At 41.2% G+C, this 23629-nt stretch overlaps 1 pseudogene; it reads right to left on the reverse strand.

The window, feature by feature from the left end:
• Positions 1 to 19930: 19930 nt before the first annotated feature.
• Positions 19931 to 22307, reverse strand: LOC106634346 (small ribosomal subunit protein eS1-like; annotated as a pseudogene).
• Between the last annotated feature and the right edge of the window lie 1322 nt (positions 22308 to 23629).

Genomic DNA, 23629 nt, shown 5'->3' on the forward strand with positions numbered 1-23629 from the left:
CACGTTGACCTGGGTCACCCTCAACTTAAGGCTCATAACTCCCCTAGACCCTCAGGGCCCACACTGAATGTGATGAAATATGATGCAAGCCACACATTTACTTTTGCATTTTGTAGTAACCACATTTTAAAAAGTAAAACAAAAGAAGTGAAGGTAATTGGAATAATATCACAGATTTAAATAAATCTATCCAAAATACCAGGTCTACGTGTATAAAATATTTTAACATTAGTAAAATACTTTGCTTTCTTTTTATATTAAGGCTTCACAATCTAATGTGTATTTGACACTTCTCACCCATCTCAGTATGATGGCAGCACCCCATATGGGAGGCCCTCCCATGATGCCAATGATGGGCCCTCCTCCTCCTGGGATGATGCCAGTGGGACCTGCTCCTGGAATGAGGCTGCCCATGGGAGGCCACATGCCCATGATGCCTGGGTGCCCAATGATGAGACCTCCTGCCCATCTCATGATGGTGCCCAGTCAGCCCAGAATGACTCGACCAGACAGAAAAGGATAGAGCGGAAGCCTCATTACCTCAGTGTTTTTTGTTGTTGTTGTTGTGGTTTTTTGTTTTGTTTTGTTTTTGAGACAGAGTCTTCCTCTGTCACCCAGGCTGGAGGGCAGTGGCACGATCTCAGCTCACTGAAACCTCCACTTCCTGGGTTCAAGTGATTCCGCTGCCTCAGCCTCCTGAGTAGCTGGGACTACAGGTGTGCGCACCATGCCTGGCTAATTTTTTTTATTTTAGTAGAGATAGGATTTCACCATGTTTGCTGGGATGGTCTCAATCTCCTGACCTCGTGACCCGCTTGACTCAGCCTCCTAAAGTGCTGGGATTACAGGCGTGAGCCACTGCGCCCAGCCTATATGAGTTTATATTTACCTGCTCCCTTCACCAGGAGATCATGCGCTGTGATACTGGGTTTTCTTAACAGCATAAGGAACACTTGCCCCCTTACCCTATCAAAGAGAATAGTTTTGGAGGGGAGAAGTGGGACCAAAAAAAACGCAGTTTTCATTTGTATTGGGAAATGTGAAAATAAAATTGTCAACTCTTTTAGTTAAAAAAAAAAAAAAAGAAAAGAAAAGAAAACAAGATGTGGGGCTGCCATGTGCAATACCGTGGTTTCCAAGGATCTTCTAATCTGGAGGCAAAGATTATCTTTGCTGAAGCCAGACCAACCTGACACAAAGACCTTTTGTTTTTTTTTAATGTGACTGTGTTTTATTTTACAATGTGTAATTCACTTTAGAAGGGCAAAGTACATGTTTGGGGAAGACTATTTAATTTCCTGCATTTATTTAGAATGTTGGCTGATGTTACTATGAAGGGAAACAGCTCTAACAAGTGAGTGCCCCCCACATAGACACAGCTCATGAGTTCAAGGGGCAAAGGAATTGAACAGCAGCTTCCTAATAGCCGGCCTTCTTTGTGGTATGGAAATAATTGTTAGCATGTAAAAGACTATATATATATTCAACAATTCTGACCCCCTGCAAAATTCAAATCTACAATTGATTTGCTTCCTGGGCTCCTGAAAACAACTTTGTCAAAATTGTTCAGAAATCACCCAATCGTTGCCCCTTGGGGACACAGGACAAAGCAAGTCAGCCATGACCAATGTGGAGTCGGCCGTACACAATTACATGCAGAGCTGCAGGGCATTGAGTCCCTGCTATGGTCCCTCCCCAATCAGGCCCCCATTGCCTGGGCTGCAGCCAGAAGCATTCAGGCACAAGTGCATTCAACAAATACTTATTTAATTGTATTGGTGGTTAGAGGGTTGCAGTTGATTAAGGTACATTAATGGATCCATGTCCTCCCTGTATCCAAGACTCTGCCATTTGTCTCTGCAGTTCCTCCCAGTGAAGAATCGGAGTATATTTCTCCAGCCCCTAATGTTGCATTTAGTCATGTGTCTAGCTTTGGCCACTGGAATATTAATCTGCATGACCAAAAACTTTGAAAGTGTGCATTCATTTGTGCTCGCTCACTCCTGCTATCACCATGAGAACAAGCTGAGGCCAGAATGCTGCTTCCAGAAGAAGACAAGAGACATCAAGTGCAAAGTCAAGCTTCCCAGACATGCTCATGCCAGATTAACCAATCCTCAGCTGACCCATAGATCCATGAAAATAAACAATTGTTGTATTAAGCCACTGAGATTTGGAGTGACATGTTATGCAGCATTGTGTGACAACAACTAACGGATACAAGGGTCACCATCCTTTATCTCTGTAGAGTTTAACCAATTTTTAATAGCTAGATGGAGATCTTCTAGTTGCCCTTATTTATAATGAATATGACTGTAGAGCTAATTTGGCCTGACACTACCAGTAACCTACCCAGAAATTCAGAAATACTTTCTTCTCCAACCCGCCCCAACCAACCTTTTTTTTGGTTTGTTTTTGGGTTCTCCTCCTTTGCCTAGGCTAGAGTACAAGTGGTACAGTCAGAGCTCACTGTAACATCAAAATCCTGGGCTCAAGTGGTCTTCCCCTTCAGCCTCCTGTCTAGCTAAGACTACAGACATGTGCCACCATGCCTGGCTAATTTTTTTATTCTTTGCAGAGACAGGGTCTCAGTATATTGCACAAGTTGGTTTCAAACTCCTGGCTTCAAGCAGTCCTCCTGCCTCATCCTCCCAAAGTGCTAGGATTATAGGCATGAGCCACCACGCCCTGCCTCTTCTTCTTTTTAAATAGAAACCCTATTTTATTCTGACAGTGGGTTGCTTTCTTTTTTTTTTTTTTTAAGAAAAAGTTGACCCAGCACCAGGGAATAAATTCTGACTGTTCTAAACAGGGTTGGCAAACTATAGGCCAGGGGCTAAATCTGGCCCTCTGACTGTTTGTATAAATTAAGTTTTACTGTAATAAACCCAGGTCCACTCATTTATGCATTGTCTACATATGCTTTTAGGCTACGATGGCATCACTGCAACAGAGGTTATCTAGACCAAAAGCCTAAAATATTACCGTTTGCCTCTTTATGGAAAAAGTTTGCCATTCCCTAGTCTAAGGTTTAGAGTCTGAGCTTATCATTTTAGCCTAATCCCCCTTACCAGTGACTGGCTCAAAACAAGTCTGTGATTCCATTCTGACTGTTCTACTGAGGGAATTCCCCCTTCTTCTCATGCAGAGCTGATGAGGGTAAGTTGTATTAATAGGACATATGCTTAGGTTTTCTGAAAAATACTTTTATCTAGAAATGCATAGGAATATGCTGGTGCCTGAATGTACCATCTGGGGGCCTGGAGATTGACTCACACTGCCTCCAGAGCTAGTGCTCACACTTACTACTGAGAGGCCTGAGGAAAGGCCTGCCTACCCACCACCAGAACCTGCACACATCACCAGGAGAACTAGAGATCAGACTGCCACACACACCACCCAGGAGCCCAGTGGCGCACCTGCCCACCTGGCCCAGTGTTGCCACTGCCAGCAACCAAAGAAGCCACCTGGGGGCCCAAGGATTGGCACATGCAGACAGGCTATCATCAGTGCCCATATACACTGCCCATGGTCCCTAGTATTGACAAACCTGGTCCACCACCACTACCACTGATGCTGAAGGACAAGACTTCCTGGCATCCCTATCCTCAGCAAAGCCTCACCACATCCTCCAATAACAACTGCGGTCTGGCCAGGCATGGTGGCTCACCTCTGTAATCCCAGCACTTTGAGAGGCCAAGGTGGGTAGATCATGAGGTCAGGAGTTCGAGACCAGCCTGGCCAACATGGTGAAAACCCCGTCTCTACTAAAAATACAAAAATTAGCTGGGCATGGTTACACGTGCCTGTAGTCCCAGCTACTCAGGAGGCTGAGGCAGGATAATCACTTGAACCCAGGAGGCAGAGGTTGCAGTGAGCTGAGATTGTGTCACTGAACTCCAGCCTGGTGACAGAGCTAGACTCCATCTCATCAACCACACACACACACACAAAAAAAAAAAAAAAAAAAAACTGCAGTCTAAGCCACTGAGTGACTCAGAGACACCACTCATGCCAATTACAGCTGAAGAAATCATATGCAGACTATACCACTGTACCCACCCAGAATCAAAGCCAAAGTGTGGTATCCAATGAACATTGTAGATACAGCTATAAGAAAAGGTCTTTCCCATATAAAAGCCAATCCATAAAATTGGAAGAAGTGACTGTTATGTCAGAGGCACAGATAGTCACATAAGGATACAAGAAATATGAAAAAGGAAACATAACATCTCCAAAGAAGCACAATAATTCTCCAGCAACAGATTCCAATGAAAAGAAAATCTATGAAATGCCTGAAAAAAATTAAGAATAATGTTATTAAAGAAACTCAGGGAGATACAAGAGAACACAGATAAAGAATACAAAAAAATCAGGAAAACAATTAATGATCTGAATGAGAAATTCAACAGAGATAGACAGCATAACAAAGAACCAAACACAAATCCTGGAAGAGAATAAATCATTGAAAGAAATACAAAAGATAATTGACAGCTTTAACAACAGACTAGATCAAGCAAAACAAAGAATTTCTGAACCTGAAGACTAGTCTTTTAAAATAATCCAGTCAGACAAAAAGAAAGAAAAAAGAATGAAGCAAGGCTACATGACATATGGGACACATATGTGACTAAAAACTGAAATTCTGGGTGTTCTGGATGGAAATGAGATGGGTAAAGGCATAGAAAACCTATTCAATAAAATAATAACTGAAAACTTCCTGAAAGCTTCCAAATGCAGGAAGCTCAAAGATTACCAAATAAATACAACTCAAAAAGGTCTTCTCCAAGGCACATTATGGTAAAATTGTCAAAAGACAAAGAGAAAATGCTAAAAACAGCAAGAAAAAAGCATCAAGTCACTTAGAAGAGAATCTCCATCAGGCTAACGGGATTTCTCAGCAGAAACCTTACAGGCTAGGAGAAAAGGGGATGTATACTACAAGCAAAAAGAAAAAGAAAAAATGTAAGCCAAAAATACTATACGCAGCAAAGCTATCCTTCACAAATGAAGGAGCTTGGCACAGTGGCTCACATCTGCAATTCCAGAGACTCAGAAGGCTAGGCAGGAGGATCATTTGAGCCCAGGAGTTCAAGGCTGCAGTGATCTATGATCATGCCACTGTACTCCAGCCTGGGTGACAGAGTGAGACTCCATTGCTAAAAAAAAAAAAAAAAAAAAAAATACATAAATAAAAAAGTATTTCCCAGATAAGAAAAAGACTGTTTGTTTGGGTCTTGTTTGTTGTGGTCCTAGGGGAAATGCTTAAGAGAATCCTACATTGGGAAGCAAAAGAACAATATCTACCATCATTAAAATAGATGAAAGTATAAAACTCAGTGGCAGAGCAGACACACAAAGAAGAAAGGATTCAAACAACACCACTAAAGAAAACCACTGAACTGCAACCATAAATAATGAGAGAAAAAAGGAACAAAGGTGTATTAGTCTGTTTTCACACTGCTGATAAAGACATACCTGACTGAGACTGGGCAATTTACAAAAGAAAGAGGTTTAATGGACTTACACTTCCACATAACTGAGGAAACCTCACAATCACGTTGGAACGCAAGAAGAAGCAAGTCATGTCTCACATGGATGGCAGCAGGCAAAGAGAGAGCTTCTGCAGGGAAACTACCCTTTTTAAAACCATCAGACCTTGTGAGACATACTCACTATCATGAGAACAGCATGGGAAAGACCAGCCCCCATGACTCAGTTGCTTCCCACCAGGTCCCTCCCACAACATGTGGGAATTCAAGATGAGATTTGGGTGGGGACACAACCAAACCATATCATTCTGCCCCTGGCCCTTCCCAAATCTCATATCCTCACATCTCAAAGCCAATCATGCCTTCCCAACAGTCCCCCAAACTCTTAACTAACTTCAGCATTAACTCAAAAGTCCACCATCCAAAGTCTCATGTGAGACAAGGCAAATCCCTTCCGCCTATGAGCATGTAAAATCAAAAACAAGTTAGTTACTTCCTAGATACAATGGGGGTATAGGCATTGGGTAAACACAGTCATTACAAATAGGAGAAAATTGCCAAAACAAAGGGGCTACAGGCCCCATGCAAGCCCAAAATCCAGTGGGGCAGTCAAATCTCAAAGCTCCAAAATGATCTCCTTTGACTCCATGTCTCACATGCAGGTCATGCTGATGTAAGAGATGGGCTCCCATGGCCTTGGGAGAAAAAAGGCCACAGCCCCACTCCTGTGGCTTTGTAGAGTATAAACCCCCTCCTGGCTCCTTTCATGGGTTGGCATTTAGTGTCTGCAGCTTTTCCAGGCACACAGTGCAAGTTGTCAGTGAATCCACCATTCTGGGGTCTGGAGGATGGTGGCTCTCTTCTCACAGCTCCACTAGGTGGTGCTGCAGTAGGGACTCTATGAGAGGGTTCTGACCCCACATTTCCCTTCTGCACTGCCCTAGTAGAGATTCTCCATGAGTGCCCTGTCCCTGCAGCAAACTCCTGCCTGGATGTCTAGGCATTTCCATACATCTTCTGATATCTAGGCAGTGGTTTCCAAACCTCAATTTTTGACTTCTGTGCACCCATAGGCTCAACACTATGTGGAAGCTGCTAAGGCTTGGGGCTTGCACCCTCTGAAGCCACAGCCCATGTTGTACCTTGGCTCCTTTTAGCTGCAGCTTCAGTGGCTAGGACTCAGGCACCCTAGGCTGCTCACCGCAGGGGGGCCCTGGGTCCAGCCCAGAAAACCATCTATTTTTCCTAGGCCTCTGGGCCTTTGATGGGAGGGGCTGCCATGAAGATCTGTGACATGTCCTGGAGACATTTTCCCCATTGTCTTGGGGATTCACATTTGACTCCTCGTTACTTAAACAAATTTCTGCAGCCAGACTGAATTTTTCTTGAGAAGATGGGATTTTTTTTTCTATTGCATTTTCAGGCTGCAAATTTTCCAAACTTTCAGGCTCTGCTTCCCTCATAAAACTGAGGGCCCTTAACAGCACCCAAGTCATCTCTTCAATGCTTTGCTGCTAAGAAATTTGTTCTACCAGATACCCTAAATCATCTCTCTCAAGTTCAAAATTCCACAAATCTCTACAGCAGGGGCAAAAAGCCACAAGTCTCTTTGCTAAAACATAACAGGAGTCACCTTTGTGCCAGTTCCTGACAAGTTCCTCATTTCCATCTGAGACAACCTTGGCCTAGACTTTATTGTCCATATAACCATCAGCATTTTGGGCAGGTCTCTAGGAAATCTCTTCCCAATTTTCCCACATTTTCCTGTCTCCTTCTGAGCCCTCCAAACTGTTCCAACCTCTGCCTGTTTCCCAGGTCCAAAGTCACTTCCACTTATTCAGGTATCTTTTAGCAACACCTCACTTCTGGTACTAATTTACTGTATTAGTCCATTTTCACACAGCTGATAAAGACACATTCAAGACTGGGAAATTTACAAAAGAAAGAGGTTTAATGGACTTACAGTTCTACATTGCTGGGAAGGCTTCAAAGTCATTGCGGAAGTCAAGGAGAGGCAAGTCACATCTTACAGGGATGGCAGCAGGCAAAGAGAGAGCTTGAGCAGGGAAACTCCTCCTTTTAAAACCATCAGATCTCATGAGACTTATTCACTATCAAAAGAATAGCATGGGAAATACCTGCCTCCATGATTCAACTACTTCCCACTGGGTCCCTCCCACAACACATGGGAATTCAAGATGAGATCTGAGTGGGGACACAGCCAAACTGTATCAAAAGGATATACAAAATAACCAGAAAACAATGAACAAAATGACAGGAATAAGTCCTCACCTATCAATAATAACTTCGAATATGGGTTAAATTACCTACCTAAAAGATAGAGACAGGCTTAATGGATAAAAAATGACCCAACAACATCTACAAGAAACTCACTTCACTTGTAAAGACACACACAGACTGAAAGTGAAGGGATTGAAAAAGATATACCACACAAACAGAAATCAAAAGTAACCAGGAGTAGCTAAACTTACATCAGATAAAACAGACTTTAAGTCAAAAACTGTAAAAAGGACAAAGAAGGTCATTATATGGTAATAAAGGGATCAATTCAGCAACAAAGTATAACAATTCTAAATATGCATGCAACCAACACAAGCACATCCAGACACACATAGCAAATATTATTAAATCTACAGGGAAAGATAGAGTCCAATACAATGACAGTTGAGAACTTCAATATCCTACTCTCAGCACTGGACAGTTCATCTAGACATAAAATCAACAAAGAAACATTAGATTTAAGCTGCACTTTAGACCAAATGGACCTAACAGATATTTTCAGAATATTTCATCCAGCAGCAGCAGAATATACAATCATCTCATCAACACATGGAACATTCTCCAGGATAGACCATATGTTAGGACACAAAACAAGGATCAACAAAATTTTAAAAATTAAAATCATATCAAGTATCTTCTCAGACCACAATGGAATAAAACTTGAAATCAATAAGAAGAAGAAATTTGGAAACTGTACAAATACATGGACATTAAACATGCTATTGAATGACCATTGGATCAATGAAGAAATTAAGATGGACATTAAAATATTTTTTAAACAGAAAACGGAAACATAACATGCAAAACCTATGGGATACAGCAAAAGCAGTACTAGGAGGAAAGTTTATAGCAATAAATGCCTACACCAAAAAAGTAGAAAGATTTCAAATAAACAACCTAATGATGAACCTCTAGGAACTCAAAAAGCAAGAACAAACCAAACGCACAATTAGCGGAAAGAAAAAATAATAAACAACATAGCAGAACCAATTGCAACAGAGACAAAAAAGAAATGCAAAGAATCAACAAGATAAAAGTTGGTTTTTTGAAAAGTTAAACAAAATTGATAAACCACTAGTGAGAATAACCAAAAAAAAAAAAAAAAAAGGAGACCCAAATAAATACAATCAGAAATGAAAAAGGAGACATTACAACTGTTACCAAAGAAACAAAAAGGATCATTAGAGGCTATTATGAACAACCATATGCTAACAAATTGGAAAACCTAGAGGAAAGGGATAAATTCCCAGACATACACAGCCTACCAAGATTGAACTAGGAAGAAACAGAAAACCTGAACTGACCCAAAATGAATAGCAGGTTTGAATCAGTAACAAAAAGTCTCCCAAAAGAGAAAAGCCCCTGACTAGGCCTTTATGCTGATTTCTACCCAATTTATAAAGAAAAACAAACACCAATTCTTCTCAAACTATTCCCAAAAATTGAAGAGGAGGGAATTCTTCCTAACTCATTGTATAAGGTCAGCATTACCCTGATATCCAATCAAGACAAGGACACAACAAAAAGAGAAAAGTACAGGCCAATATTCCTAATGAACACAGATGGAATAATTCTCAGCATAATACTACCAAGCCAAATCTAATGATGAATGAAAAAGATAATATACCATGATCAAGTGGGATTTATCCCAGGAATGCAAAGATGGCTCAACATACACAAATCAATACATATGATACATCACATCAACAAGATGAAAGGCAAAAACTATCTGATCATCTCAGCAGATGCAGAAAAATCACTCAGTAAAACTTACCGTTCCTTCAAGATGAAAACTCTCAACAAATTATGCATAGAAGGAACACTTCAAAATAAGAAAAGGCATATATGACAAATCTACAGCTAACATCCTACTCACTGGGAAAAATTGAAAAGCCTTTCCTCTAGGAACTGGAGCAAGACAAGGATGCCCACTTTCATCACTCTTTATTCAACACAGTATGGGACATCCAAGCCAGAGTGATCAGACAAGATAAAGAAATAAAAGGCATCCAAAATGGACAAGAGGAAGTCAAATTGTCTCAGTTTGCAGATGACATAATCTTATACTTGTAAACAGAAAAACCTAAAGACTCCACCAAAAAACTCTTAAAATGGGTAAATTAGGCTGGGCATGGTAGCTCATGCCTGTAATCCCAGCACTTTGGGAGGCCAAGGTGGGTGGACGACCTGAGGTTGGGAGTTTGAGGCCAGCCTGGCCAACATGGTGAAACCCTGTCTCTGCTAAAAATACAATTAGTCAGGCGTGGTGGTAGGTGCTTGTAATCCCAGCTACTTGGGAGGCTGAAGCAGGAGAATCACTTGAACCCGAGAGGTGGAGTTGCAGTGAGCCAAGATTGCACCACTGCACTCCAGCCTGGGCAACAGAGTGAGACTCTATCTCAAAAAATAAAAAATAAAAAATAAATTTAAAAAACGGATGTATAATTCAGTAAAGCTTCAGGACACAAAATCAACATACAAAAATCAGTAATGTTTCTATATACCAGTAACAAACTAGCTAAAATAGAAATCAAGGAAGAAATTCTATTTATAACACCTACAAAAATAAAATACCTAGGAATAAACTTAACCAAGGATGGGGAAAAAAAAAACCAAAAAACCTCTACAAAGAAAACCACAAAACACTGATAAAATAAATTGAGAAGGAAAGGAAGAAATGGAAAGGAATCTCAAGCTCGTGGGTTGGAATAACTAATACTGTTAAAATGACCATGCTACCCGAAGCAATCTAGAGATTCATTATAATCCCTATCAATTATATTCTTCACAGAAACAGGAAAAAAAAAAAAACCTGAAATTCATATGGAACCACAGAAGACCCCAATAGCCAAAGCAATACTGAGCAAAAAGAACAAAGCTAGAAGCCTCACATTACCCGATTTAAAAATATACTGTAAAGCAGCCGAGCGCGGTGGCTCATGCCTGTAATCCCAGCACTTTGGGGGGCCGAGGCGGGTGGATCAGAAGGTCAGGAGATCGAGACCAACCTGGCTAACATGGTGAAACCTCGTCTCTACTGAAAAAAAAAAAAAAAAAATTAGCCAGGTGTGGTTGTGGGTGCCTGTAGTCCCAGCTACTCGGGAGGCTGAGGCAGGAGAATGGCGTGAACCCGGGAGGCAGAGCTTGCAGTGAGCCAAGATTGCGCCACTGCACTCCAGCCTGGGCAACAGAGCAAGACTCTGTCAAAAAACAAACAAACAAAACAAACAAATATATATATATATATATATACTGCAAAGCTATAGTAACCAAAACAGCTAGTATTGGTATTAAAAGAGACACAAAAACAAAGGAAACAGACTAAAGAATCCAGAAATGAATCCACATATTTACAGCTAACTGATTTTCAAGAAAGCTGTCAAGAACATTCATTGAATAAAGGACAACCTCTTCATTAAATGGTGCCAGGAAAACTAGATATCCAAACACAGAAGAATAAAACTAGACCCTTATCTCTCATCACTTACAAAAATAAACTCAAAATCTATTAAAGACTTAAGTGTAACAGCCACAACTATAAAACTACTAGAAGTAAACACAGGAGAAACGCTTCAGAACAAACATTGTATGGCTAACACTTAAAAAGTACAAGCAACAAAAACAGACAAATGGGATTATATTAAATACCTTCTGCATATCAAAGAAAGCAATCAACAGAGTGAAAAGACAACACCCCTTCCTTACACCATACACAAAAATTAACTCAAGATGGCTTGAAGACTTAAATCTAAAACCCATAACTATAAAAATGCTGGAAGACAACCCAGGCAATACCATCTGGTACATAGTGATGGGCAAAGAGTTCATGGTGAAGATGCCAAACACAATTGCCACAAAAGCAAAAATCGACAAATGGGATCTAATTAAATGAAAGAGCTTCTGCACAGCAAAAGAAACTATCAGAAAATAAAGACATTTCTCAAAAGAAGATATACAAATCACCAAGTTTATGAAAAAATATTCAACATCACTAATCATCACAGAAATGCAAATCAAAACCACAATGAGATATCATCTCACACTTGTTAGAATGGTTATTATGAAAAAGACAAAGCACAACAAATGCTGGCAAGCATGTGAAGAAAAGAAAATTGTTGTATATTGTTGGTGGGAATGTAAATTAGTACAGCCATTATGAAAAAAATACAGAGATTTCTCAAAAAACGAAGAACAGATCTACCATATGATCCAGCAATCCCACTCCTGGGTATATATCCAAAAAAAAGGATATCAGTATATCAACGGGATATCTGTACCCCCATATTTACTGCAGCACTATTTACAATAGCCAAGATATGGAATCAATCTAAGTGTCAATCAGTGGATGAATGGATAAAGAAAATGGGAATATACGCACAATAGAATAGTATTCAGCCACAAAAAAGAATGAAATCCTGTCATTTTCAGCTAAATGTATGGAATTAAAGGTCATAATGTTAGGTGAACTAGGCCATGCACAGAAAGAAAATCTTTGCATGTTCTCACTTATATGAGCGGTTTATGCTCCTGGAAACCAAAGTGGGGGCCATGTTTCAGGTCAGTAGGGTCAGGGATAGAGACCGCAGTTATGGACTTGTGTGCCCTGGAGCTATATAAAATTGACATCATGGAGATAAAGAGTAGAATGATAGTTACCAGAGGCTGGGAATAGGAGGGGTTTGAAAAGAGGTTGATTAATGGGTATAAAAATATATAATAGAAGGAATAAGATCTAGTGTTATCACAGAAAGTAACTACAACAATTTGTTGTATATTTCTTTTTTTTAAAATTTCAATAGTTTTTAGGGAACAGGTGGTATTTAGTTACATGGATAAGTTCCTTAGTGGTGATCTCTGAAATTTTGGCATACTCATCACCAAAGCAGTTTACCCAATGTATAGTCTTTTATCTCTCACCCCCTCCCACCTTCCCCCTGAGCCCCCAACGTCCACTGTTTCATTCTTGTGCCTTTGCATCATCATAGCTTAGCTCCCACTTACGAGTGAGAACATGCAATGTTTGGTTTTCCATTCCTGAGTTACTTCATTTAGAATAATGGTCTCCAACTCCATCCAGGTTGCTATGAATGCCATTATTTCATTCCTTTTTAAGGCTAAGTAGTATTCTATGGTATATATATATATATATATATAAAATACATTTTCTTTATCCACTAATTGATTGATGGGCATTTGGGCTGGTTCTATAGTTTTGCAACTGTGAATTTTGCTACTGTAAACATGTGTGCAAAAGCATCTTTTTCATATAATGACTTCTTTTCCTCTGGGTAGATACCTAGAAGTGGGATTGCTGGATCAAATGGTAGATTTACTTTTAGTTCTTTAAGGAATCTCCATACTGCTTTCCATAGTGGTGGTACTAGCTTACATTCCCACCATCAGTGTAAAAGCGTTCTCTTTCACCACGTCCGTGCCAACATCAATTTTTGCTATTTTTTGTTTTTGGTTTTGGTTGTTTTTTTGTTTTTTTTTTTTTTTTTTTTTTGAGATGGAGTCTCACTCCGTTACCCAGGCTGGAGTACAGTGGTGCGATATCAGCTCACTGCAACCTCTGCCTCCCAGGTTCAAGCAATTCTCCTGCCTCAGCCTCCTGACTGGCTGGGATTACAGGTAACCGCCACCATGCCTGGCTAATTCTTGTATTTTCAGTAGAGACTGGGTTTCACCATGTTGGTCAGGCGGGTCTCAAACTCCTGACCTCCTGATCCACCCACCTCGGCCTCCCAAAGTGCTAGGATTACAGGTGTGAGCCACAGCGCCCGGCCCTATTTTTGTTTATTTTACACGTGGTATTGCATTGTGGTTTTGATTTGCATTTCCCTGGTAATTAGTGATATTGAGCATTTTTTCATATGTTTGTTGGCCATTTGTATATCTTCTTTTGAGAATTGTCTATTCATGTCCTTGGCACACTTTTTGATGGGATTATTTTTTTCTTGCTGATTAGAGTTCCCTGTAGATTCTGGACATTAGTCCTTTGTCAGATGCAGTTTGTGAAAATTTTCTCCCACTCTGTGGGTGATCTGTTTACTCTGCTGATTATTTCCTATGCTGTGCAGGAGGCTTTTAGTTTAATTAAGTCCCATCTATTTATCTTTGTTTCTGTTGCATTTGCTTTTGGGTTCTTGGTCATGAACTGTTTTCCTAAGCCAATGTGTAGAAGCGTTTTCCAATGTTATCTTCTGAATTTTTATGGTTTCAGACCTTAGATTTAAGTCTTTGATCCAACTTGTGTTGATTTTTGTATAAGGTGAGAGATGAGGATCCAGTTTTATTCTTTTACATGTGGCTTGCCAATTATCCCAGCACTATTTGTTGTATAGGGGGTACTTTTCCTACTTTGTTTTTGTTTACTTTGTCGAAGATCAGTTGGCTGTTAAGTATTTGGCTTTATTTCTAGGTTCTCTACTCTGTCCCATTGGTCATGTGCCTATTTTTATACCAACACCATGCTGTTTTGGTGCCTATAGCCTTGTAATATAGTTTGAAGTTGGGCAATGTGATGCCTCTAGATTGGTTCTTTTTGCTTAGTTTTGCTTTGGCTATGCAGACTCTTTTTTAGTTCTAAATGAATTTTGGCATTTTTTTCTAGTTCTATAAAGAATGATGATGGTATATTGATAGGAATTGCATTGAATTTGTAGACTGCTTTTGGCATTATGGTCATTTTCACAATATTGAGTCTACGCATCCATGAGCATGGAATGTGTTTCCATTTGTTTGTGTCATCTATGATTTCTTTCAACAGTTTTTTGTAGTTTTCCTTGTAGGGGTCTTTCACTTCCTTGGTTAGGTATATTCCTACGTATTTTATTTTTACAGCTATTATAAAAGGGTTTGATTTGATTCTCAGCCTGGTAGATGTTGGTGTATAGCACTGCTGCTGATTTGTGCACATAGATTTTGTATCTTGATAAATGGATTTATTGTATATTTCTAAATAGCAATAAGATTTGAAATATTCCCAACACAAAGAAATGATCAATGTTTGAGGTGATTAATATCCTAAAGACCCTGATTTGATCATTACACATTGCATGCATGTACCAGAATCTCACATGGACCCCATAAATGTGTACAATTATTCTCTATCAGAAACGTTTTTAAGAAACATGCAGGAATACACTGTACCTCTTCCTTGCTGTCTCTGGATATTGTCACAGGAGGACTTGACATGCGGATTGTGGCAGCCTCTGTGACCAAGAGCAGAAGACAATAGCAGCATAGAAACCTCAAATGAAAAACCTAACATCTCAAGCTACTAATTTAGCCAACCTTGGCATCATCTATCTCTGGTCTTAGTACATGAAGTGATAAGCCCCCACTGTTCAAGTTGGGTGGCCATCAATTGCTGCAGAATAGAAGTTAATGAGGCTTCCTCCTCCTGGATCCCCTACTAGACCCTGACATACCCATTCAGTCACAGGCAGAAAGGGAAGCAGAGGGTAAGGAGACCTGGCTGGCTGTGCCAGATGCAGATCTTACCTGTCCTGCTTAGAACACTCAAAGCTCAATTGGTTAACAAAAAAAGGAAAAAGACAGTAAGGAGTATAACACTCCCCAGATGCAACTTAATCTAACACTCTGTACTTTAAATTTTCTGAACATACATAGAAATCAGACCACTACTTCTGCAGAACATTTTACTGGTAAAAAGAACAGCCCACATGAGGGAAAACTGATTTGGTGGAAAGACAACAGAAACAAAACATGGGAAATAGGTAAGGTGATAACATGGGGGAGAGGTTTTGCTTGTGTTTCACCAGGAGAAAATCAGCTTCCTGTTTGGATACCCACTAGACATTTGAAGTTCTACAATGAACCCATCAGAGATGCAAATGAAAGTGCCTCCGCAGAGACAGAAAACCCGCAATCGAGCATCATCGACTCGCAGGGTGAACAAAATGGTGATATCAGAAGAACAGATGAAGTTACCATCCACCAAGAAAATGGCACATGTGGAGAGCCAGGGAGAGGAAGAGAAAGAAAAAGAGACAGAGATCAGAGAGAGACACAGAAAGTGAGACTGGGGAGAGAGATAGTGTAAAAGAGAGAGAGAGAGAGACTGTAAGAGAAGGGAGACAAAGATAAAAGGTGCGAGTCAGCAGGTGAGGAGAAAGACTGAAAACTATGAGAAATAGCAACTAAGACACAAAGGACGTGGGAGACTGCCTGCGTGCCGCAGCACCCACACCGTCCTCTTGCCCCCTGTCACTTCGGTTAAGACCACCGGAAATTCCACTATTGCAAATTTTGTATTAATCCTTGTATGTCTGTCCTTTCTATTGTTACTCTACAGGTGTATCCAGCAGCTCAAGAGAGACATCGACCAGCGAGAAGGGGCCATGATGATGGTGGTGGTTTTGTGAAAACGAAAAGGGGGACATGTAGGGAAAAGAAAGAGAGATCAGACTGTTACTGTGTCTACATAGAAAGGGAAGACATAAGAGACTCCATTTTGAAAAAGACCTGTACTTTAAACAATTGCTTTGCTGAGATGTTGTTAATCTGTAGCTTTGCCCCAGCCACCTTGCCCCCAACCATTTTGACCCAACCTGGAGCTCACAAAAACATGTGTTGTATGAAATCAAGGTTTAAGGGATGTAGGGCTGTGCAGGACGTGCCTTGTTAACAAAAAGTTTGCAAGCAGTATACTTGGTAAAAGTCATCGCCATTCTCTAGTCTCAATAAACCAGGGGCACAATGCACTGTGGAAAGCCGCAGGGACCTTAGCCCTTAAAGCTGGGTATTGTCCAAGGTTTCTCCCCATGTGATAGTCTGAAATATGGCCTCGTGGGATGAGAAAGACCTGACGGTCCCCCAGCCCGACAACCATAAAGGGTCTGTGCTGAGGTGGATTAGTCAAAGAGGAAAGCCTCTTGCAGTTGAGATAGAAGAAGGCCACTGTCTCCTGCCTGTCTCTGGGAACTGAATGTCTCGGTATAAAACCTGATTGTACATTTGTTCAATTCTGAGATGGGAGAAAAACCGCCCTATGGTGGGAGGCAAGACATCTTTACAGCAATGCTGCCTTGTTATTCTTTACTCCACTGAGATGTTTGGGTAGAGAGAAACATAAATCTGGCTTACGTGCACGTCCAGTCATAGTACCTTCCCTTGAACTTCATTATGACATATATTCTATTGTTCACATGTTTGTTGCTGACCTTCTCCTTATTATCACCCTGCCCTCCTACTACATTCCTTTTTGCTGAAATAATGAAGATAATAATCAATAAAAACTGAGGGAACTCAGAGGCCGTTGCCAGTGCAGATCCTTTGTATGTTGAGCGCCGATCCCCTGGGCCCACTGTTGTTTCTCTACACTTTGTCTCTGTGTCTTATTTCTTTTCTATCTCTCATCCCACCTGACTACAAATACCCACAGGTGTGGAGGGGCAGGCCACCCCTTCATTATGAGATTACAGGCATGAATAACCCCCCCTGGCCACCTAACTCACTATTGAGAGGCCAGAAGTGATGCTGGAACTTTCTTCCTCTGTGGGTTAAAAAGGGAAAATTAGGGAGAACACAAGGCATGAAAGATGCAGCGATGGATATGTCTATATGGAGCTTCTGTCTGCATCCAGTAGAAAATGCATTTCTAGGCACCAGGTTTAAGAGCAAAAACCTGGAGTCTTGTCTGTTAGCATTCTCCTTCCCCACAAACCAGAGAGGGAATACATTTTGCTCCAGCACACCCAGATGTAGGAAATGTCACATTCCTATTTCTGTAACTTCAGTTAAATCTGCTCTGAGTTTCTGGATGCCTGGCAGGTGGAGAATTCAATCTTGTCATTACCAGCATTCCTTTCCCTTCTCCATGGGCTTACGTAAGAATTCTGGGCTTACACACTGTTGGAAAGCCTGGCAGGAACTACATCCCCCGAACTCTCCATTATTCCAGCTGCTCATGATCCATCAGCCTTTTTTGGGCCATCGGCTATAACAAGACCCTCCTCACAGCAACATTCCACTGACCCACAGGCTCAGCCCCGGGACCCTCACTATAACAGGTCTCCACTATGCATAGGAACTCACAAAAACCTTCTCTTCATCTTGCCTTCCTCTGATATCCAGCCACTCCCCCACTTCTCACCTTAAACACAGATGGCAGCTCCTTCCCATCGTTCCAAGCCTTGGGGATTGTCCAGCCAAATTCTCTTCAGACACCAAAGCTTCACCCACCCTCTTCAGGGAAGTGATGCAAGGGCATCTGAGATCTTTGGAAGCCCAATTCTGGCCTCTCTTTGGGGTGGGCTGAGAGTGGGAACTAGACTCTCTTTTCCAAGTGCCATGTTTATCTTCTTCATCATTATATTATTTCCAATGCCTGGCACAGAGTAGGCACTACAGACTGAAACATAGTAGGTACTATTAGTGTCTGCATAATGGGACTCTTGAGGTTGAAGCTATTAACAGAAACCTGCCAAGCAAAAGGATGGAAAACCAACCACCAAAAAAAAAAAAAAAAGAAAAAAAGAAAAAGAAAACAATCGTGGCTTTGAGCTCTAAACACACAAGGCACCAGCCCAAGTTTGGGCAATTTTAATACAACAGCCACTTTGCTTCCAAACAAACTGGCACTGGAAACCTCCCTCTGCCTCTTAAAGAGAACCAGTTTCTCTTTCTCTAAGTGGGCAGCATTTCTCCCTGGTGGCAGTACCCAGCCCACTGCCACCAGCAAAGGACTGCATCCAGGAACCAAGAGCTTGATACTTTAAAGAATGTATTTTATAGGGGAAAACAAAGTAACAGCCACATAAATCTGGAACTACCACCACTTTCCAGAGGCCGAATCCCATTTGTGGAGTCTCTTGCGTCTCAAGCACCTTGCAGTCAGCTCAACTACAAACTTTTGGGATTCGTTGCAGAGAAGAGTGAAGGTTATCTGCAAAATAAAGGAACCAGGGCTCAGAATTCCCAGAGCAATCCATGACAGAGGAGGTGAGTAGAAAAGGGAAGGGTGAAGTCAAAGGAGAGAAGTCAATGAGTTGGCCAACACCAAGCAAGGACCATGGGACCCTCTCCCTGGCCCCACATCTCAAATGCAGTCAACAAAACCCATCAATGCTTGGTGTAAGTGTTGTATGCTCCCAGAAATGAAAGCAGGGGCCACATTTCAGGTCAGTAGGGTCGGGGAAAGAGGCAGTGGTCATGGACTTGTGGGCCCTGGAGGATGGGATGATTCTGAGACATTGAATCCCTACACGGATCTCAGTAGAAATCTCAGGTAGGGCTTCAACATTCATGGACCAAGGACTCTGCGGGCCTGAGAGCAACAGCCTTGGTGCATGTCCCATCTCCATCAACCTCGACTGGGGCTTTGAACAAGTTACTTATTTTTTTAACTAACGTTATTTTAATTGACAAATCATAATTGTACACATTTATGTGATGTTTTGATATGTGTATACAATGTGGAATGATGAGATCAAACTAATTAACGTGTCCATCCCCTAATTTACTGACAATTTTTATGATGAGACATTTGAAATGTACCCTCTTAGTTATTTTGAAAGATACATTATTATTGACTATAGTCACGCTGCTGTGCTATAGATTTCAAAGCATATAATCCAGCAACCCAACTTCTGGGTATAGACAAAAAAAAAATCGAAATCAATATGTCAAAGGGATCCCTACGTTCCTATGTTCACTGCAGCACTATTCACAATACCCAAGATATAGAATCAACCTAAGTGTCCATCAGTGGATGAAAGGATAAAGCAAATGTACTATATACACCCAATGGAATACTATTAACCCTTAAAAAAGAAATAAATCCTGTCATTTTCAACAACATAGATGAACTTGAAAGACATTCTGTTAAGTGAAATAAGCCAGGCACAGAAAGACAAATACTGCATGATTTTACTTATATGTGGAATCTAAAGAAGTTGAACTCACAGAAATAGAGAGTAGGACAGTGGTTATCAGGGGCTGGGGTGGAGGAAAGGTAGGGGATAGCAGACACTGGTCAAAGGTTACAAAGTTTCCAATAGGAAGAATAAGTTTTGAAGAAGCTAAACTCCTCTGAAAGATCAGTTGCTCATCTGTAGAGCAGGGACACATCATTAACCTTCTAAAGATGTTGCTGTGAGTAAGAGATGATGTTCAGCACAATACCTAACGCACAGTCAGGTCTCCTTAAGCTTGAACCTGCATCGCCATGACCTCTACATCTCAGGACAGAAAGGCTCACAGCCAGTGTCTCAGTTCCCAGTGAAAAGTGGATCCCAGACCAGGCTGAACAGCAGGATCCCTAGGGGATACCCCACCCTACTGAGTCAGAATCACCAGAGGTAGAGCCTGGGTTTGTATGTATGTATGTATGTGTGTGTGTGTGTGTGTGTGTGTGTATGTATGTATGTATGTATGTATGTATGTATGTATATATAAGAGACAGGGTCTTGCTCTGCAGTCCAGGCTGGAGTGCAGTGTCACAATCATAGTTCACTGCAGCCTCAAATTACTCCTGGCCTCAAGCTATCCTCCCACCTCAGCCTTCAGAGTAGCTGAGATTACAGGCACATGCCACCAAGCCCGGATACTTTTTTTTTTCTTCTTTCTTTTTGGAGAGAGTCTCACTCTGTTGCCCAGACTGGAGTGCAATGGTGCAATCTTGGCGGACTGCAACCTCTGTCTCCCAGGTTCAAGTGATTCTCATGCCTCAGCCTCCTGAGTAGCTAGGATTACAGGCATGCACCACCACACCAGGCTAATTTTGCTTTTTTCATTGTTGTTTCTTGTTTGTTTTTCACAAATAGGACTTCTTATTTGCCACTGTTTTAAGTCTGAACTTTAAACAGATTCTTGGACTGGTGGTTCATATCCATCAGCTCATTCAACTTTAGCATGTGTCTCATCCCTAGTGGGTTTTCCAAAACTACTACCGTCACCACGAAGCTCCATGCCTTTCAAACCCAGGGTTCTCCAGCATTTTTACTTTTCTAATGAAGACATCATGGAGAGGATAAATTGGCAAGCCTTTTCTACATCTTTGCCAATGTTGTCTGGAATCAATTTATTAACCACTTCTTTCAAGTCATTTGTCTGCACCTCTCAGGTCATGATTTCCATCATCTTCTTCTGGATTTGGCAGACTGTTGGTGCTGAGCATAAGAGGTCTTCAGTATCTGATTGTTGTGTTTTTTAGTAAAACCAACACAAAACAGAAGAAAGAAGTAACCATCGGTAGTCTTGACATCAACATGAGCTTCAATCATTGTTGAACATTTTTCAACCTTGGAACATATTTTGTCACAGGTAAGACCCATGCCATAGAAGTTAGTCAGGCAGTTTTTGCCCTGAACGTCTTCAGTAATCAGCTTGAATTTTCTAAATGCAACTTCATCACTCTGCAAATCAGCAAGACTCATTTCAAACACAAGACCCTTGAGACCATCAGATGCAATTTGGGTTCCTTGGGTCCTGGTGACCAAGTCTTTCCAATATTTCTTATATTGAACATAGCAGGTGCTTTCACATCATACTGATCTTTCTTAGAAAATGGATCAACTGTTTTCTTCTTAACTCCCTTTTTGCCACCTTTCATAAGGCACTTGTTCTTAACATCCACCATGGTGCTGCTCAGAGTACCAAAAGGCTAAATTTTTTATTTTTCATAGAGATGGGGTTTCACCACGTTGGCCAAGCTGGTCTTGAACTCCTGATGTCAGGAGATCTGCCCGCCTCAGCCTCCCAAAGTGCTGGGATTACAGGTGTGAGGCACTGCACTCAGCTGATATTTATTTTTTCTTTTTTTTGTAGAGACAGGGTCTTGCCATGTTGCCAAGGCTTGCCTGGAACCCCTGGCCTCAAGCAATCCTCCCACCGCAGCCTCCCAAAGCACTGGGATTTCAGGTGTGAGCCACTATGCCCAGCCTGGAATCTATTTTTAAAGTGAATCAAGTGTTGAATAAAATTGCAAATTGGGCTGTTTTTTCTTTGCATTTTTTACATTTCAATGGTTTTTAACATATTCAGAGATATACACAAACATTACCAGTCAATTTTAGAACATTTCATGACCTCAAAAAGAAACCTCATACCCTTTAGCTAACACCCCCTATCCTCCCATGCCCCTACCAGCCCTAAGCAACCACTAATCGACTTCCTATTTCTATAGATTTCCATCTGAATGAAATCATGTAGAATGTGATCTTTCATCTGTTTTGAAGGTTCGTCCACGCTGTAGTGTATGTACTTTCCTCCTTTTTGTGATCAAATAATACTCCACCATGTGGGTAGACAACAATCGGTGTATCTCTTCATCTGGTGATGGGCATTTGGATTAATTCCCTCTTTGGGTTATTAGGAGTGTTGCTACTGTAATTATTCATGTACAAATTTTTGTGTGGGCCTGTGCTTTCATTTTTGAATATGAAAATATGGCACATCTCCACGGAAGACATATAAGTGGCCAATAAGCACATGAAAAGATGCTCAATGAAATTCATCATCAGGGAAACAGAAATCAAAACCACAATGCAATACCACGTCATACACATAAGCATGGCTAGAATCAAAGATAGAGAAAATTGGTCTGGTGCAGTGCCTAATGCCTGTAATCCCTGCACTTTGGGAGACCGAGGCAGGTGGATCACCTGAGGCCAGGAGTTTGAGACCAGCCTGGCCAACACGGTGAAACCCTGTCTCTACTAAAAAAAATACAAAAATTAGCCAGGCATGATAGCAGGTGCCTATAATCCCAGATACTCAGGAGGCTGAGGCAGGAGAGTAACTTGAATCTGGGAGGCAGAGGTTGCAGTGAGCTGAGATTGTGCCACTGCACTCCAGCCTGGGCGACAGAGCAAGACTTTGTCTCAAAAAAAAAAAAAAAATACAGAAAATAACAAGTGTTGGTGAGGATGCAGAGAAACTAGAACCTTCATACATTGCTGGAAGGAATTAAAATGGTGTAGCCACTGTGAGAAACACTTTAACAACTTCCCAAACAATTCTACATAGAGTTACCAAATGATGCAGCAATTGTGCTCCTAGGTATAGGTCCAACTTGGGCTCTTTTAATCTGTGGAAAATGAACTGTGGGTACTTGGCAAGAACAAAGAGGGAGAGAGGCAGAAATGGTGCTATGAGGGCACATTGATTGGTCTCTAGTACACACGGCTCCTACTGCAAATGGTCTCTAAATGACTTCATCAGTTCCTCATAAAAAAAATCACCCTCTGCTCCAATCATGGAGGAAGAAGTATGGATTGGACCTGGTGAGCCACGGTAAGACTGACTGCTAAACTTTATGAATGATGAGGTGATTTGCACGTATAATCTTGACTGTACTAGATTTTTTATTTTATCCACTGTCTTTGAAAACCTAACTCTTGACTAAGAACTGACTTTCCTGTACTTGTTGTTGACTCTAAGTAAATTTCCAATTCCACATAGTCCAAAGATAATGTGCTGAAAAATCTCTCAAAGGAAAAATGCTAAGAATACAGGAACAGTTATACGGCAAATTTTGCAGAATTAACACAAATTGTACTTGTAGGTACGAAGCACAAAACATTTTCATGGGTAAAGAAAAGAGTGCTCTTCATTCTAGTAGAGGCTGCAGGATGAAGCCGATCAAGGTGCTTGCCCAGCCAGACCTTGGGCTCTTACCAAGTTTGTGTTAGAGTCAACTCTGATGGAGTCTCTATCCCAGTCATCTTTTTTTTGACATGGAATCTCGCTCTGTCTCCCAGGCTGGAATGCAGCGGTGTGATCTCAGCTCACTGCAACATCTGCCTCCTGGGTTCAAGCTATTCTCCTGCCTCAGCTTCCCAAGTAGCTGGGACTACATGTGCATGCCA

Source organism: Pan paniscus, chromosome 2, assembly GCF_029289425.2.
Source record: "Pan paniscus chromosome 2, NHGRI_mPanPan1-v2.0_pri, whole genome shotgun sequence".
Lineage (NCBI taxonomy): Eukaryota > Metazoa > Chordata > Mammalia > Primates > Hominidae > Pan > Pan paniscus.